This window comes from Bubalus kerabau, chromosome 2 (assembly GCF_029407905.1).
Source record: "Bubalus kerabau isolate K-KA32 ecotype Philippines breed swamp buffalo chromosome 2, PCC_UOA_SB_1v2, whole genome shotgun sequence".
NCBI lineage: Eukaryota > Metazoa > Chordata > Mammalia > Artiodactyla > Bovidae > Bubalus > Bubalus kerabau.
This window is the reverse complement of record NC_073625.1, coordinates 161,030,286-161,047,037: the sequence shown is the minus strand read 5'-3', so window position 1 is coordinate 161,047,037 and position 16,752 is coordinate 161,030,286.

The following is a 16,752-nucleotide window of genomic DNA, read 5'->3' as shown; positions in this document are numbered from 1 at the left end:
ATAAAGTTAAAACATAAAATAAAATTAAAAAAAAGAAGTATAAAATACTGCCAGTCAGGGTCTAATAATATCACAAAAGACTAGGTAGAACCATGACTGTGAAATCCAAGAATTCCAAACTGCTTACATGTTACTCTATACCCCTTATTTACTCTTCAAGGATAAAAGAGACCTGTTCCTTCTCTTCATCCATTCACAAATGAGGAGTTGCTTTGATGCATTTCTCATAATTACAACTCGAAATATAGGGTGTGATTGAGATAACCCTAGAAGACCCTAGCTATCCTGGTGATTTTATTTCTTATTCAGAACAAAGGAGTGTTGTCCTCCATACAACACTGCACTCAGGATGTATGTGAGTGAACTATAAATCCACTTTATATCTATGTCGGCTAGCCTGGGAGAGAATCAGATCCAGAACAGGTCTCTTTAGTATGTTTAAAACTAGAAAGAATTTAGAGCTGATGTGTATATAAGAACAATTCACATGTTCAGATTCCATATGCCATAAGGGAAAATAGGACTCCTTCAAAGTTTCTCCTCTGAGGGATTATTGCACAAAGCAGCCTGTTCTCACTGTCATCTAGAGACTAGGAAGATTTATCTGAAATACTTTCCTCAGAAGAATAATGTCATATTAAATCTTATCCTAATGTTTAGAGTCCCTGAGTTCTTTGTTTGAGCCTGTGAGAGTGAGTCCAGGATTGTGACTGTCATTTAGGCTTTGAGCTAGAATTTACAGTTGTGGTCCTAGTCAGTCATCTCGAGAGTAAATATGAACCGTCACAAGAACAAATGGGGATGGCTCCATCACTCATGACCACACTCTAAAAACAACAAAAAGAACACAGTCTTCAGAAATGGCTACATTAATAAGCATTTCATCCTATGTGGAGTTCACACATTTAAAGTGAAATGCTTTTGGAGAGCTGCCACTTAAAAGATGTGTGGCATCTCTAGGTAATGATTTTCTTAATTGAATAAATCTTTGGTAATGCTACTAATCACCCACCGAAGAGCCTGTTTTTAAAATTCAGGGTTTTATTTTAAGGAAAATACATACTGTTATTTCCACTAATCTGGGGTCCCAACATTTTTTGAAGAATTCTTTTTATTTTTCCTAAAGTTTTGACATTACAGTGAAAGAAATGAGGTGGCTATTAGTTAAACTCAATGTGTGGGCAGAAGTGGCATAAGGATGTTTGAGTACACAGTTGACCCTTGAACAACACCAGGTTTGAACTGCGTAGATCCACTTATGGGGCTCCCCTGGTGGCTCAGATGGTAAAGAATCTACTTGCAATGGTGGAGACCTGGGTTTCTTCCCTGGGTTGGGAAGATCCCCTGGAGAAGGGATAGGCTACCCACTCCAGTATTCTTGCCACAGTCCATGGTGTTACAAAGAGTTAACACAACTGAGTGACTTTCAGAGACACACACACACACACACACACACACAGAGATCCACTTGTATGTGGATTTTTTCAAGAAGTAAACACTGCAGTGCTACATGATTCATAGTTGCTTGAATCTGTAGATTTGGAGCCTTGGATACAGAGTAACCATGGATATAGAAAGCCAATTGTAAGTTATCCTAGGATTTTCCACTGGGCAGTTCCGGTGCCCTTAACCCATGCATTGTTCAAGGGTTAACTATAATAGTTTCCACTCTGCATTTGACAACAAAATCGTCATTATCCAGTTGGGGATCATCTGATTTTGTGGTGAAATAATATATCAACTTTTCTATTAATCTAAGAAAGTTGTCTGTTTTCCCCTCTGCCCCCAAATTATGCCCACTATATGTCCTATTCCTTTGGAACCAATATAATCATAGAGCAAACAGAGTATCAGTTCAGTTCAGTCACTCAGTCACTCAGTCATGTCCGACTCTTTGTGACACCATGGATTGCAGCACGTCAGACTTCCCTGTCCATCACCAACTCCCAGAACTTGCTCAAACTCATGTCCATTGAGTTGGTGATGCCATCTAACCATCTCATCCTCTGTCGTCACCTTCTCCTCCTGCTCTCACTCTTTCCCAGCATCAGGGTCTTTTCCAATGAGTCAGTTCTTCGCATAAGCTGGCCAAAGTATTGGAGTTTCAGCTTCAGCATCAGTCTTTCCAATGAATATTCAGGAGTGATTTCCTTTAGTATTGACTGGTTGGATCTCTTTGCTGTCCAAGGGACTCTCAAAGAATCTTCTCCAACACCACAGTTTAAAAGCATCAATTCTTTAGCGCTCAGCTTTCTTTGTGGTCCAACTTTCACATCCATATGTGACTGCTGGAAAGACCATAGCTATGACTCTTTGTTGGCAAAGAATGTCTTTGCTTTTTAATACTCTGTTTAGGTTGGTCATAGCTCCTCTACCAAGGAGCAATCTCTTAATTTCATGGCTGCAGTCACCATCTGCAGTGATTTTGGAGCCCCCCAAAATAAAATCTCTCGCTGTTTCCATTGTTTCTCCATCTATTTGCCATGAAGTGATGGGACCAGACGGAGAAGGCAATGGCACCCCACTCCAGTACTCTTGCCTGGAAAATCCCATGGACGGAGGAGCCTGGTAGGCTGCAGTCCATGGGGTCGATAAGAGTCAGACATGACTGAGTGACTTCACTTTCACTTTTCACTTTCATGCATTGGAGAAGGAAATGGCAACCGACTCCAGTGTTCTTCCCTGGAGAATCCCTGCCATCTATGGGGTCACACAGAGTCGGACATGACTGAAGTGACTTAGCAGCAGCAGATGGGACCAGATGTCATGATCTTAGTTTTCTGAACATTGAGTTTTAAGCCAACTTTTTCACTCTCCTCTTTCAGTTTTATCAAAAGGCTCTTTAGTCCTTTGCTTTCTGCCATAAGGGTGGTGCCATCTGCATATTTGAGGTTTTTGATATTTCTCCCAGCAATCTTGATTCCAGCTTGTGCTTCATCCAGCTTGGCATTTCACATGATGTGCTCTGCATAGAAGTTAAATAAGCAGGGTGACAATATATAGCCTTGACCAATTTAGAACCAGTCCATTGTTCCATGTCTGGTTCTAACTGTTTCTTCTTGACCTGCATACAGATTTCTCAGGAGGCAAGTAAGGTGGTCTGGTATTCCCATCTCTTGAAGCATTTTCCACAGTTTGTTGTGATCCACACAGTCAAAGGCTTTGGCATAGTCAAAAAAGCAGAAGTAGATGTTTTTCTAGAACTCTCTATTGCTTTTTCAATGATCCAATGGATGTTGGCAATTTGATCTCTGACGGAATATAGAGCTATAATAAAGTCATAGATCTAGAATGTCAACTTATATCTCATGCTTGAAACTTCATTTTCAGCTTGCCACCAATTGAGCATCTAATCCTTCCTTCTGGTGATGGGAAATTTACCCTTCCTACAGTTCACCTCTCCATCTAGACAACTTGGTCTTTTAAAATGTCATGTCTATGTTGAATCAAAATCTCTTTCCCTCTTTCCTCTTCTATTTTCCTGGCCCTCATAAACACAGGGTGGTTTGTCACCATTGGATGGTTGTCACCACTGTCCTCCTCCTCAATGCTATATTTGGCATTTATACAATGTGAAAGACATTGTACTAAGCATCATATTTAATTCTTCCATAAACATTGTGGGGGCAGGTATGGTTATCTCCACGTCACAGATGAGAAACTCCGAGGCTTTCAGAGGTTCAGTAAATTTGACCAATGTCATACATTGAAGGTGACAAAACTGGATTTGAACACAGGGCTGTCTGACATGGATTGAATTGAGCTGACACGTTCAGTTCTGAGAAAATTCTGTTTTCTAATCTCTGAATCTACTTCCTAAATTCTCATATATATTGAATTAGAAAGTCTCAAAGCCTTTTCATTGATTATATGGCTTGATCTCTCCATGACCCTCCAACACTGTTGACTACTCCCTGACCTTCAACCATTAGTGATGTGTCAATTATTACCAAGATGATATTTATAAGCAAGAACTCTACTTTCCACTGCAGACACACTGTCAAGGTGCTCTGATTTAGTTACACATCAACAGCCTAAGAGAGAAGGCGATGGCACCCCACTCCAGTACTGTTGCCTGGAAAATCCCATGGACGGAGGAGCCTGGTAGGCCGCAGTCCATGGTATTGCTAAGAGTCGGGCACGACTGAGTGACTTCACTTTCACTCTTCACTTTCATGCATTGGAGAAGGAAATGGCAACCCACTTCAGTGTTCTTGCCTGGAGAATCCCAGGGACAGGGGAGCCTGGTGGGCTGCCGTCTATGGGGTCACACAGAGTTGGACACAACTGAGGTGACTTAGCAGCAGCAGCAGCAGCAGCAGCAGCAGCAGCAACAGCCTAAATTCAAAACTTCCAGAAATAATTCCTGTTCTTCCCTCCCCTTGCAGTCAACACTTGTAGAAATCTCTCTGCCCTTTGATCTTTTTCTCTCCCCTGTGTTCAATCTCACATTCAGTTGGTCTTGAAGATGCGGCCTAGCTTACCTTAGCAAATGGCAGGAGCTCCATAAATGCTTGTTGAATGAATATTAGCTGATGATCATAAGCAATAACATTTGGTTTATTTGTCATACTGAAAGTGTTCATTCATACTAGTTTCTAAATATAGATCCTTTATATATCTCTCTAGATATAGATCCTTCACATGAACATATTTAACAATGTAAAAATATCTTAGGTGAAATAAAAGACTTTTTATATAATTTCAATGAGATTTTTAAGACTTCTAACCCTTTTGTCTTCTTGCTCTTCATCATTCTTATTGTTATTCTCTTTGCGTTTGCAACTGTTTGAATTAATAGATAATTTTAATTTTATGTCTGATTTCAATTTTAATATATAAAAAGGAAAAAATATGCCTTTAAGAGTAGAGACAAACTCTTGTTCATTTTTGTGTCACTCTACTTAGAGGTCATATCATATACTAAGTGTGAATTGAAGAATAAAAAGTAAAAATAAAAATAATTCAAAATTAAATAGATTGAAATAACCCCTTTTAAGCTTCTGAAATATATTTTGCATGTTTCATTAATAAAAATGAAAATGATCCAAATATGAAAAAGAGATGCTAAACAAGTGAGGCAGCCTCTATTGTCTGTAGTTTCAGGCTTTAAATTCACTCATTTTCAGTTATTTAGTCATTCATTCTTTAGATAGATAGATAGTAATCTCTCAGGACTTTGACCAGCCGCAGTGCACATGATGATGAGAAAACTTGGCATATTTCCTACCCATCTTCAGCTTATAAGTGGGCAGAGCACACAGACAAATATAAAATTTCACGGTGAAAAATGTTACAAAGGAGAGTTTTACTGTCCTCAGAGAGCATATAATAGTGAGATCTGAGCCAGTCAAGGCAAGGTTCCCTGGGGAAGGGAAGAATAATATGGGATCTGAAGAAGGAGTAGGAGGGAAGCCCAGGAAAGCCAAGTATCACAGAAGCCAGGGAAACAGTAGACTGGCCAACAAAGTCAAATGATGTTAAGAGGACAAGAACGTTGAGGGCTGAAAACTTTCAATAGATTTAGTAGCATGGTGATCTTAACAAGACAGAGTCTGGTAGGGTTTTGAAACAGAAGCTAGATCAGATAGTCTAAGGAATGAGTATAGCAAAGGAACCGGAGACAGGGTGTGTATACAATTATTTCATGAAGCTTAACTATAAAAGGGAGGAAAGCTAGAGTAAGCTGGAGAAACTTGTGAGCCTGAGAGTGATTGTTTTGTTTTTCATTCTTGTTAATGGGAGAGGCCTGGATGTGTTTTAAAACCTAGGGAAAGATTAAGATGGGGTATCTGAATATATCACAGAAAGCACTGAGAGTGTAAGATTCATGAGAAGCTGGAGGAAGGAGAATAGGATAGAACAGGAGAACATAGGAATTTCTCATATCCCTGAAACTAAATACAGGATCCTATCTCATAGTTTCTATTTTCTATATAAACTATAAGATGGGGTCACCAGCTGAGAGAGGGGATAGTTGGAATTAATTGTGAGGGTCAGAGATTTAAAGATTGTGGAGAAGATTTGAAATGATGTCTAAGATGGATGAGGGTGAGTTGATGAAAGAAATGTAGGAGGATTGCCCACAATTGAGGGCTTATTTGAAGTTGGTACTCTTGGATTTCTAATGGGACACGTCTTTATGCTGTGAAATGTTAGCTTTACTCTTTCTCCACTAAAAATATGAGTTATATTGTGCAGTATCTGGTTCAAGGTTCTCTCTTCAACCTCAAGCTTTTATGAGTTTCCTTTCCTCACTGTAGACTAAATTTTTCTTAGGAATTTCATTCATGTTTACAGTTGGCACTAGCATCCACAATAGATGTATCCATTGATTTAATGAAGCCAGGCAGCTAATTTGCTTTGGCTCACAAGTTTTTATTTTAACCTTCAACCAACTCAAGATTGGGAAAGCCCATAATAAAATCCAGGTTTCTGGTTTCTCTTTTTGAAAAAGTTGCCAGGTCTGGCCCCCCAGAGTCCCACGTCAATAACCTATTATACCTGAGTAGCAGCTATCCCCCATAGACAGGGCATGCTCTCTCCAGCTCACGATAATCCCCACAACCCCTTATTATCTACTTTACTCATTTACTTTGTTTACTTAGTAACTATAACCTGTAGACATTTGATTTTTTGATTCACATCCCTGATGCCCAAAGATTTAGCTCCGATATCTCTGCTGTATTCCAGATATCAATAACCAATTGAATGGTCTTTGGGTGGCTGAAACTCAGGTATGCAGAGGTAAATCATGTCCTAAACTTGCTGTGCTTTCTACTACTTACATCCTGTCTTTAATACCACCATCTACCCTGTTTAGCAAACAAAATCTAGGAGTCTGCTTTCTGAGTACTCCCTCTTTCCTATTCTCTTCCCTTCTTCGTCCCTATTGTAATGACTTCAGTTCAGACACTCATCATATTTCACCTGGGCTTAAAAAATAACTCTCAATCAGTGACCTTCACTTTCTCCTCTCTTCTAATATTTCCTCTGAACAGCCACAACAATGACCCTTCCAAGCACGGCATCTTTGGGGGCACATTTATTTGAATTATAGCAAATTTCTCATAATTTTCCAATGTGCTGGCATACTTCACATGTGCATCTTGCCAATTGCTGCCGTACTGACCTGGAATGCCTCCTGCCTCTGTCTTCTGGGTGAATCCCCATTTATCCTCCAAGACACAGCTCAAATATCTCCTCCTCTGGGAGTCCTCACTGCCACAAAGGTAACTTAGGCAGAGCTTAATGACATAGGCTTTACCACAGAGTTCTGGAGGTGTCTGCTTGTATTCACAATCCTCTCCCCAGCCCCACCCCAGCTAGGTCATGAGCTTGAGGATAGAGACTATAGATCTATATAGTTCAGTTATCCACAGTCCGTAGTTCCTGGTAATAATTGGTACTCAATAAGAACTTTAATAAATATATCTCTAAATTCAGAAATACAGTGACATTGTATTAAAGAAAGCTCTCCTAATTTTAAAAGAAAGAAGATTATTGATCTATTGCAAACATTTTAAACTTCAGATTCACTCTGTAAGAATTAATCCCAGACTCCAATTCATAGAATGTGACATGTTCCAAAATTATTTGTTTGTGTTTGTTGGCAGTGTGTGTTCCCAATATATGAGAAATGAGGGATCCTTATATCATGCTATGTACTAAAATAAATTTCAAATAAATGTAAAAGCTAAATAAACCCATAAAGAAAAGAGAAGAGTTTATTTAGAAGAGTAATTGTGCAATATTGGTGAGGGAATAGCTATTCAAAGCATTATACCCAAAGCAAAAAAGATAAAGTGAAGAAAATAGATTGTCTAGACAATGTATATATAAAAGTTCAGTGATTATAAAGAAACTTCCAAACAAATTAAATAACAAACAGGAGAAAATTCTTGAAACCTATGTGATAAGAAAAGGTTTTATTTATATTTTATAGCTCTATTTCATATATAAAGTAGTCAAAAAAAACAGAAAAAAAATAAAAACTTAATTAGAATACATTACCTTAGCTAAAGACTCCTGAGAAATATTTTTTATGTACTACATGCTTCTCTACTATCTTCTTAACTAGTGTTTTGCCTTATATCCGATTTCATGGGTAGTTAAAGAATTTAGGTATGGATATATCTTTGCTTTTGGCTTCATTTCTATGTTTTAAGCAATTTTATTGAAGGCAAAGTGACTATTGCATACCTTTTGGAAAATTCATAAAATTCAAGATGTGTAATCATTTCCTGCTCTGGATACTGTGTACACTACTAAAGAAAGATGAGAAGAGAATAAATGACAGTCTTCTGCTTCAGTTCTCATATGCCTATTATTCAATTCACAGAAATTTGGGGAGGATTAATGATACGGTTTAATGTATTAATGATATAATTAAAAGAAGCTTACTCCTTGGGAGGAAAGTTATGACCAACCTAGATAGCATATTAAAAAGAAGAGACATTACTTTGCCAACAAAGGTCCGTCTAGTCAAGGTTAATGTTTTTCCAGTGGTCATGTATGGGTGTGAGATTTGGACTGTGAAGGAAGCTGAGTGGAGAAGAATTGATGCTTTTGAACTGTGGTGTTGGAGAAGACTCTTGAGAGTCCCTTGGACTGCAAGGAGATCCAACCAGTCCATTCTGAAGATCAGCCCTGGGTGTTCATTGGAAGGACTGATGCTGAGGCTGAAACTCCAATACTTTGGCCACCTCATGTGAAGAGTTGACTCATTGGAAAAGACCCTGATGCTGGGAGGGATTGGGGGCAGGAGGAGAAGGGGACGACAGAGGATGAGATGGCTGGATTGCATCACCAACTCGATGCACATAAGTTTGGGTGAACTGTGGGAGTTGGTGATGGACAGGGAGGCCTGGGTTCTGCAATTCATGGGGTTGCAAAGAGTCGGACATGACTGAGTGACTGAACTGAACTGAATGATACAGTTAAAAGAAACTTTCTGAACATGCTTTCTCCCAAAGAAATCTTTTCACAGCCTCTAATCTCTTTGCAGAAAGGACTGCATATAAGGGAGAAGTATATGTTTAGAACAGTTAATTATACAATAAAGTTGAAAAGAATAAGAGTGAAATAAATAAATAGGGTAGTAAGCACATATTATAGGAGAAGGATGGAATACTGGGATAGCCAAGTAGAAATTCAAAGGAGCTAGTTCTCCTGTTGTACAATTCTTCAGGGTAACTTCAGAGCATTGCTCTTACCTCAGGGTTTGGATAAAATTTGTTTTTCTTCACACAGTCTGCATTTCTCCTAGCAGAGGTTTTAATCTATAGAGACAGTTTGGAGCCTCAAGGGTCATTGCACTTGGGTATGACTGTTGCTTTTCTCTATGTGGTCTCTGAAAGCATAGATTCCAGGCTAGGATTATGCAAGTGAAGGAGGAACAAGAACCCAAAACTATCTAAAATAAATTATAAAGCCTAAGTTGTGGATTTTTAAAAGAAATGTATTGTTCAGATTAATCTGTTTGAATCTTTTTTTAATATTTTAGAATTCAATCAAGTGCATCATGTCTAACTCACTATAGATATTAAGCCCTCCCCGCCTCATTACAATGTGATGCATACAATACTGGCTTCAGAAGGGCAGGCAAAGTTTTACCCAAAAAAATCTATATGGGAAATGGTGTAAAGTACGTATCTGCTGTGGTTCTACATGATGCCCAGTAACTTGGAATATGAAATTATATTTGTTTGTTTGTGGGATATTCTAATCCAGTAGGAATATTCTAAACTTCCTCAAAGTTCTGTGGATTGAATAATAGGCAGGTGAGAACTGAAGCAGAAAATTGTCATTTACTCTCTTCTCATAAATAGCTATGCTTTTATTCTTGAACTTGAATTTCTACATGTTGAGCATCTAACAATACTGGCTTATCTGATTTTTCCAATTATTCACTAAAAAAGAAAAATGTATTTTTTAGATGTGAGATTTCAGAAATCTGCAACCACTTAGAACCCAGTAGCAAACTTGGAATTAAACAGAAAGTACTTTTGAGTGATGAATGCTATGGCAAAACAGCTATAATAAAGCCAGAGTAGTTTACTATAAGAGAAAAAGCTTTTAAACTAGGAAATTCTAGTTGTAAGAAGCCAACAAATTAGAAACAAGAAAACAGGAGAAGAGAAAAAATGCCAAAAGAATAAGACAATAAATTTTTCTAAAATCTGATAAAACTACAGAAGTAGAATATGTAGGGTCCATTTGGTCTGAAGAAAATCTTTTAGTCCTTCACACTCTGGTAGAGTCCCAGGTCATTACTAAAGACAACGCATTATGATGGCCTTGAATCATCGTCTCAGGGAAAGAAGGAGTGATCATTAAATTCAAAATCCTCCATTGGCGAATCAGTGTGCTATGTATTTCAAAAAGTAGTTCTGCTGCTTCCGTTATCTGGAAATTTGATCTATGCGAATTAGTTTCCTGGTGGTGCTAGATAAGTGGAGCATCATAGAATATAGATTTGCTGAAGAGCTATGGATTTGACAAAACCCTTCAAGTTATCCATTTAGAATAAACGGCTCATAAGCAGGTGGCTATCCAACTTCCTCTCTTCTCTTAGTTTTATCATTGCTACAGTTTTAATTTTAGGCTTAGAAGATTCAGTTCTTAAATAAAACCCTCATAGGATCACCCTCAAAACATTTTTCAGGCTTAAAGAATAGCCCTTGAGACTGACTTAGCCTAGAGCTGGAAGATATATCAAAGTACACACATTCTCATCAGCTGCAGCAATAACCTGACTTTCAAAAAGTCTTACCTGGTAAATATTAAGAATCTCTTCCAGTTAAGAGAAGATAGACTGGAGTCATGTGTATTTTCAATTTGTTAGTATAGCTTGTACACAGTTTGATTATAGTTTGATTAAGATATTGACTCACAGAGGTTAGGGAAACATGCATTTTGTGTCCTGTCTTCAGGACACAGGAAAATGACTGAAAGTAAGAGAAGTGATGAATCAAGCAGGAGCTAGTTTAGACTCCTATCACTAAGCATGTTAACTGTTGTGCTGTTTGGTTACATGTTCCTACCGTCTGTCTGTTTCCAGAGTATCATCTGCCCCTATGAGGAAGTATTAACCACTGTGACCATTCCTAAAGCCAACATGGGACATTCCCTGTCTTGCTCCTGACCTCCTCTAAGGTTTCCTGTCTTGAAATTGCACCAACCACACTGCTCATCCACTTTTCTTGAACTTGAACAACTGTTTCTAATATTTTAATAAAACATACACTGTTAGGTATGGGGTCTGACATATGCGCTATGGTCATGGAATACGTTTCAATAGTTTTGCTGATGTTTGAATTAGAGAATTACACAAGAAGTCATTAGCTTATAATTTCTACTCAAACTCATTACTTGAGTTATATCTACTGTTTCAGGTGACATTTCCATTACTCAATATAATTGTGTTTTCAGTGTGAGCAGCCATTTTTCTTTTAACTTTTTTAAAGATTTTTTTTATATGCACCATTTTTAAAGTCTTTATTGAATTTGTTACAATAGAGCTTCTGTTTTATGTTTTAGTTTCTTGGCTGTGAGGCATGTGGTGTTTTAATATCCCAACTAGGGAATGAACATGAACCCCCTGCATTGGAAGGTGAAGTCTCAACCACTGGACCACCAGGGAAGTGCCTGGCCATGACTTTTTACTCGCATTTTACACAGCTCCTTTCATATTCTTCACTAGAAATGAATTTTTATGCCATTCCTTCCATGTCTCTTTTACTGTTATACATCCCAGGAAATTTTAACTCTAATATATTTTTTTCCAGTTTTAGCTTTTTTCACATTGCCATAAATTGTTTAAATAATAAAATTTACTTCAAATAACATCATACTTTATCAAATTATTTTTACTTAACCAATACCTTGATTGAGTTATCTGTTTAAAAGTTTTGTTTTTCTACTGAGCAACCGTTCCCAGGTTCTGTCTAACCATATAGTGTGCTTTTCTACACTTTTCTATACCTTTATGTTTTCTTTATACTTTCTATTCTTTGACTTAAATTTAGAGACATTATTCTTATTGAACAAATTATTTTCTGGCTCCAGTGCCCACTTTCAAACATCACAGACTAGTCCCCTGCAAAAATTTGCCCAAGTGTTCCATTCATTCACTTTTTTCATTTTCACTGAGATTTATCCAATATCTGGGAACCTACTATGCTGGGCACTGGGCACAGATTATTGAAAATAATAGATATAGACCTTATATCTTACAGTCCACTTAAAAGGACAGTTCAGCTCAGTTCAGTCGCTCATTCGTGTCAGACTCTTTGTGACCCCATGGACTGGAGCACACCAGGCTTCCCTGACCATCACCAACTCCCGGAGCTTGCTCAAACTCATGTCCACTGAGTCGGTGATGCCATCCAACCATTTAATCCTCTGCTGCCCCCTTCTCTTCCTGCCTTCAACTTTCCCAGCATCAGAGTATTTTCCAATGAGTCAGTTCTTTGCATCAGGTGGCCTGAGTATTGGAGTTTCAGCTTCAGCATCAGTCCTTCCAATGAATATTCAGGAATGATTTCTTCTAGGATGGACTGGTTGGATCTCCTTGCAGTCCAAGGGACTCTCAAGAGTCTTCTCCAACACCACAGTTTAAAAGCATCAATTCTTCTGTGCTTAGCTTTCTTTATGGTCCAACTCTCACATCCATACATGACTACTAGAAAAACAATAGCTTTGACTAGACGGACCTTCATTGGCAAAGTAATGTCTCTGTTTTTTAATATGCTATCTAGGTTGGTCATAACTTTTCTTCCAAGGAGCAAGCGTCTTTTAATTGCATGTCTGCAGTCACCATCTGCAGTGATTTTGGGACGCCCCAAAATAAAGTCTGTCACTGTTTCCATTGTTTCCCCATCTATTTGCCATGAAGTGATGGGACCGGATGCCATGATCTTCGTTTCCTGAATGTTGAGTTTTAAGCCAACTTTTTCACTCTCCTTCTTTTTCATCAAGAGGCTCTTTAGTTCGTTTTCTGCCATAAGAGTGGTGTCATCTGCATGTCTGAGGTTATTGATATTTCTCCCAGCTTTGATTCCAGCTTGTGCTTCATCAAGCCCAGAATTTCTCATGATGTACTCTGCTGCTGCTGCTGCTGCTAAGTCGCTTCAGTCGTGTCTGACTCTGTGCGACCCCATAGACTGCAGCCCACCAGGCTCCCCCGTCCCTGGGATTCTCCAGGCAAGAACACTGGAGTGGGTTGCCATTTCCTTCTTCAATGCATGAAAGTGAAAATGAAGTCGCTCAGTTGTGTCCGACTCTTAGCGACCCCATGGACTGCAGCCCACCAGGCTCCTCCATCCATGGGATTTTCCAGGCAAGAGTGGTGAGGTGGGGTGCCATTGCCTGAATATAAGTTAAATAAACAGGGTGACAATATACAGCCTTGACATATTCCTTTCCCAATTTGGCACCAGTCTGTTGTTCCATGTCCAATTCTAACTGTTTCTTCTCGACCTGCATACAGATTTCTCAGGAGTAGGTAAGGTGGTCTGGTATTCCCATCTCCTGAAGAATTTTCCACAGTTTGTTGTGATCCACATGGTCAAAGGCCTTGACATAGTCAATAGAACAGAAGTAGATTTTTTTTGGAATTCTCTTGTTTTTTCGATGATCCAACGGATGTTGGCAATTTGATCTCTGGTTCCTCTGCCTTTTCTAAAACAAGCTTGAACATCTGGAGTTCATAGTTCACGTACTGTTGAAGCTTGGCTTGGAGACTTTTGAGCATTACTTTGCTAGCGTGTGAGATGAGTGCAATTGTGCGGTAGTTTGAGCATTCTTTGGCATTGCCTTTTTTTGGGATTGGAATGAAAACTGACCTTTTCCAGTCCATGGACACTGCTGAGTTTTCCCAATTTGCTGGCATATTGAGTGCAGCACTTTCACAGCATCATCTTCCAGGATTTAAAATAGCTTGACTGGAATTCCATCATGTCCACTAGCTTTGTTTATAGTGATGCTTCCTAAGGCCCACTTAACTTCACATTCCAGGATGTCTGGCTCTAAGTGAGTGATCACACCATCGTGATTATCTGGGTCATGAAGAGCGCATGTCAAAAGCAAATACACAGATATATAAAATAAACTGGAGAGGTCATAAAGTCTACAAAGGAAACAAGTATTAACAGCTAGGAAAGATACAGTAGAAAGAGAGTCAGGAACTATATTTTTGACAGAGTGGCCAGAGACTTCTCTCTCATAGGGGAGAAAACTCAAGCTGTGTAAGAACATCATGGGTGAGCAAAGCACATAGAGCCATGAATGGACTTTTTCCACCCTGATTTCTAAGAGTTCAGAGCTGAGTTTTGTAATCAGATAAGAAAGGATATGGGATAAATGGGTCCCTTGTCTGTCCAGCTTCTTTTCTCTATTTATATGTGTGTTTCATGCTTATGCATTTATTAAGAATTACATAGTCTGGATTTTATTTTTTCTTCATTTTTATTAAAATTTATCTATAATTTATGGGCTTCTCAGATGGTACTAGTGGTAAAGAATCTGCCTGCCAATGCAGGAGATGTAAGAGATGCAGTTCAATTCCTGGGCGGGGAACATCCCCTGCTGGAGGGAATGGCAACCCACTCCAGTATTCCTGCCAGGAAAATCCCACGGACAGAGGACCCTGGAAGGCTATAGTGCATGGGGTCGCAAAGAGTCCAATATTACTGAGCACCTGAGTACAAGCAAGCACATCTATAATTATACACATACATCTATAGAACAGAGGGATAAACTGATTTATCAAAGCTGATCCAGTCAATTAATGGCTAAATTGAGATTTCCACTTAGTCTAGTGTTCATTCCAAAAATACTAGTTAACATTCTTAATACTGAATTATGGTTGAATGGGAAGTAAAGATCAAAATGTAGTTATTGATAGGCCCTACATGGAACAAAACACAGGTTTATGGGACACTAGGTGTGGCAAGCTAGAAGAGGGCATTGACCACAGAACCAGGAGATGCTTAGCACCAAAGAAAATCTATTACTATTGGCAATTTTTCCTGAGATTGGTCTGATCGTTGCACATTATAATTATTTCCAGTAATACTTTTTCCTATTTAGCCATCTCTGCTTGCTCTTTCTTCATGTACCATTTCCTAAGAACTGTCTTGATTTTTTATTTGTGTAAATTCATATATAATTACATATATGTGAATATATATTACTGGCTTCTAAAAGCTAAGTCATTCTATTTCCTTTTTTAAAAACTTTTATTTTGCCTTAGGCTACAGTCCTTGAGGTCACAAAAGAATCAGACATGACGTAGTGACTAAACAACAGCAAATGCACTCTCTAAGAAAGTAATTTCAAGTTCTGTTTTGCTAAAGTATGTCATCTGTCCACCATATTCTAGGACCTTGCAGCTTGGTTTCCAGTCCTAAATACATGGGCCCAGTTAAAAGGCAGGCTCTGAGCCCTCAGGAACTGAGAGATGCCCTCAGGTCAAAAGAAACTCTAGATTTAGCTTACCACTGTGCAGTCATTCTTTATTCTTTATCTGGCTTCTGATTGCTTTCATTACTAGAGCTCAGACTTATTTATTTAAAATTTATTATGTTTTATATAGATTTTTGTATTTTAGGTGTTCTATACAAGAAGGAATTTTTATAGATATTTAGTCTTGCAAGTTACTTAAAATAGAAACTTCATTTATCTATCTGCCATTATACATTCAGTCACACGACTTTACATAGGTGCCCCCACCCACAAATGGACCTCTCAGCCAGAATTTCTTTGAATTCCAGATTCATCTAACTCCTCCCAAACTTACTCCACATACAGTCTTAATATCTCAGGAAATGGCCTCTCAAAACTCAGTTCAAATATCTTGTAATAATTCTTGTCTCTTCGTCTTCCATGGTTCATTGTCACATATCCAAATCCCTGTTGGCTCTACCTTCTAAGCATATATAGAATTACTTGTTTGGAGAAGGCAATGGCACCCCACTCCAGTACTGTTGCCTGGAAAATCCCATGGACGGAGGAGTCTGGTGGGCTGCAGTCCATGGGGTCGCTAAGAGTCAGATACGACTGAGCGACTTCACTTTCACTTTTCACTTTCATGCATTGGAGAAGGAAATGGCAACCCACTCCAGTGTTCTTGCCTGGAGAATCCCAGGGACAGGGGAGCCTGGTGGGCTGCCGTCTATGGGGTCGCACAGAATTGGACATGACTGAAGCGACGTAGCAGCAGCAGCATTACTTGTTACCACCTCCACTGTTAATACCATGATCCAAATCAGCATCAACTGTCACATGGATTATTGCAATAATTGATACTCCTATTTCTACCTTTTCCTTCTTACAGTCTCTACTCAATAGAGCCAGAATGACACTGTTAAAACACTGAATTAGGTCATGCCACTCATCTGCTCAAAACTCTCTTAGGGCTTATTTCAGGTACATTAAAAATCTAAATCCTTGGTGCAACCACTATGAAAAACAGTGTGGAGTTTCCTCAAAAAAATTAAAAATAGAACTATCATATGATCTAGCAATTCCACTTCTGGGTATCTCTCTGAAGAAAATGGAAAACACTAATTTGAAAAGATATATGCACTGCCATGTTCCTTGTAGCACTATTCAAAACAGCCAAGATATGAAAGCAACCTAAATGTCTACTGATGAGTGGATAAAGAATATGTGGCTGTATACATATATATTTATATGTATGTATACAGTCACATACACACATACATACACACAATGGAATATTATTCA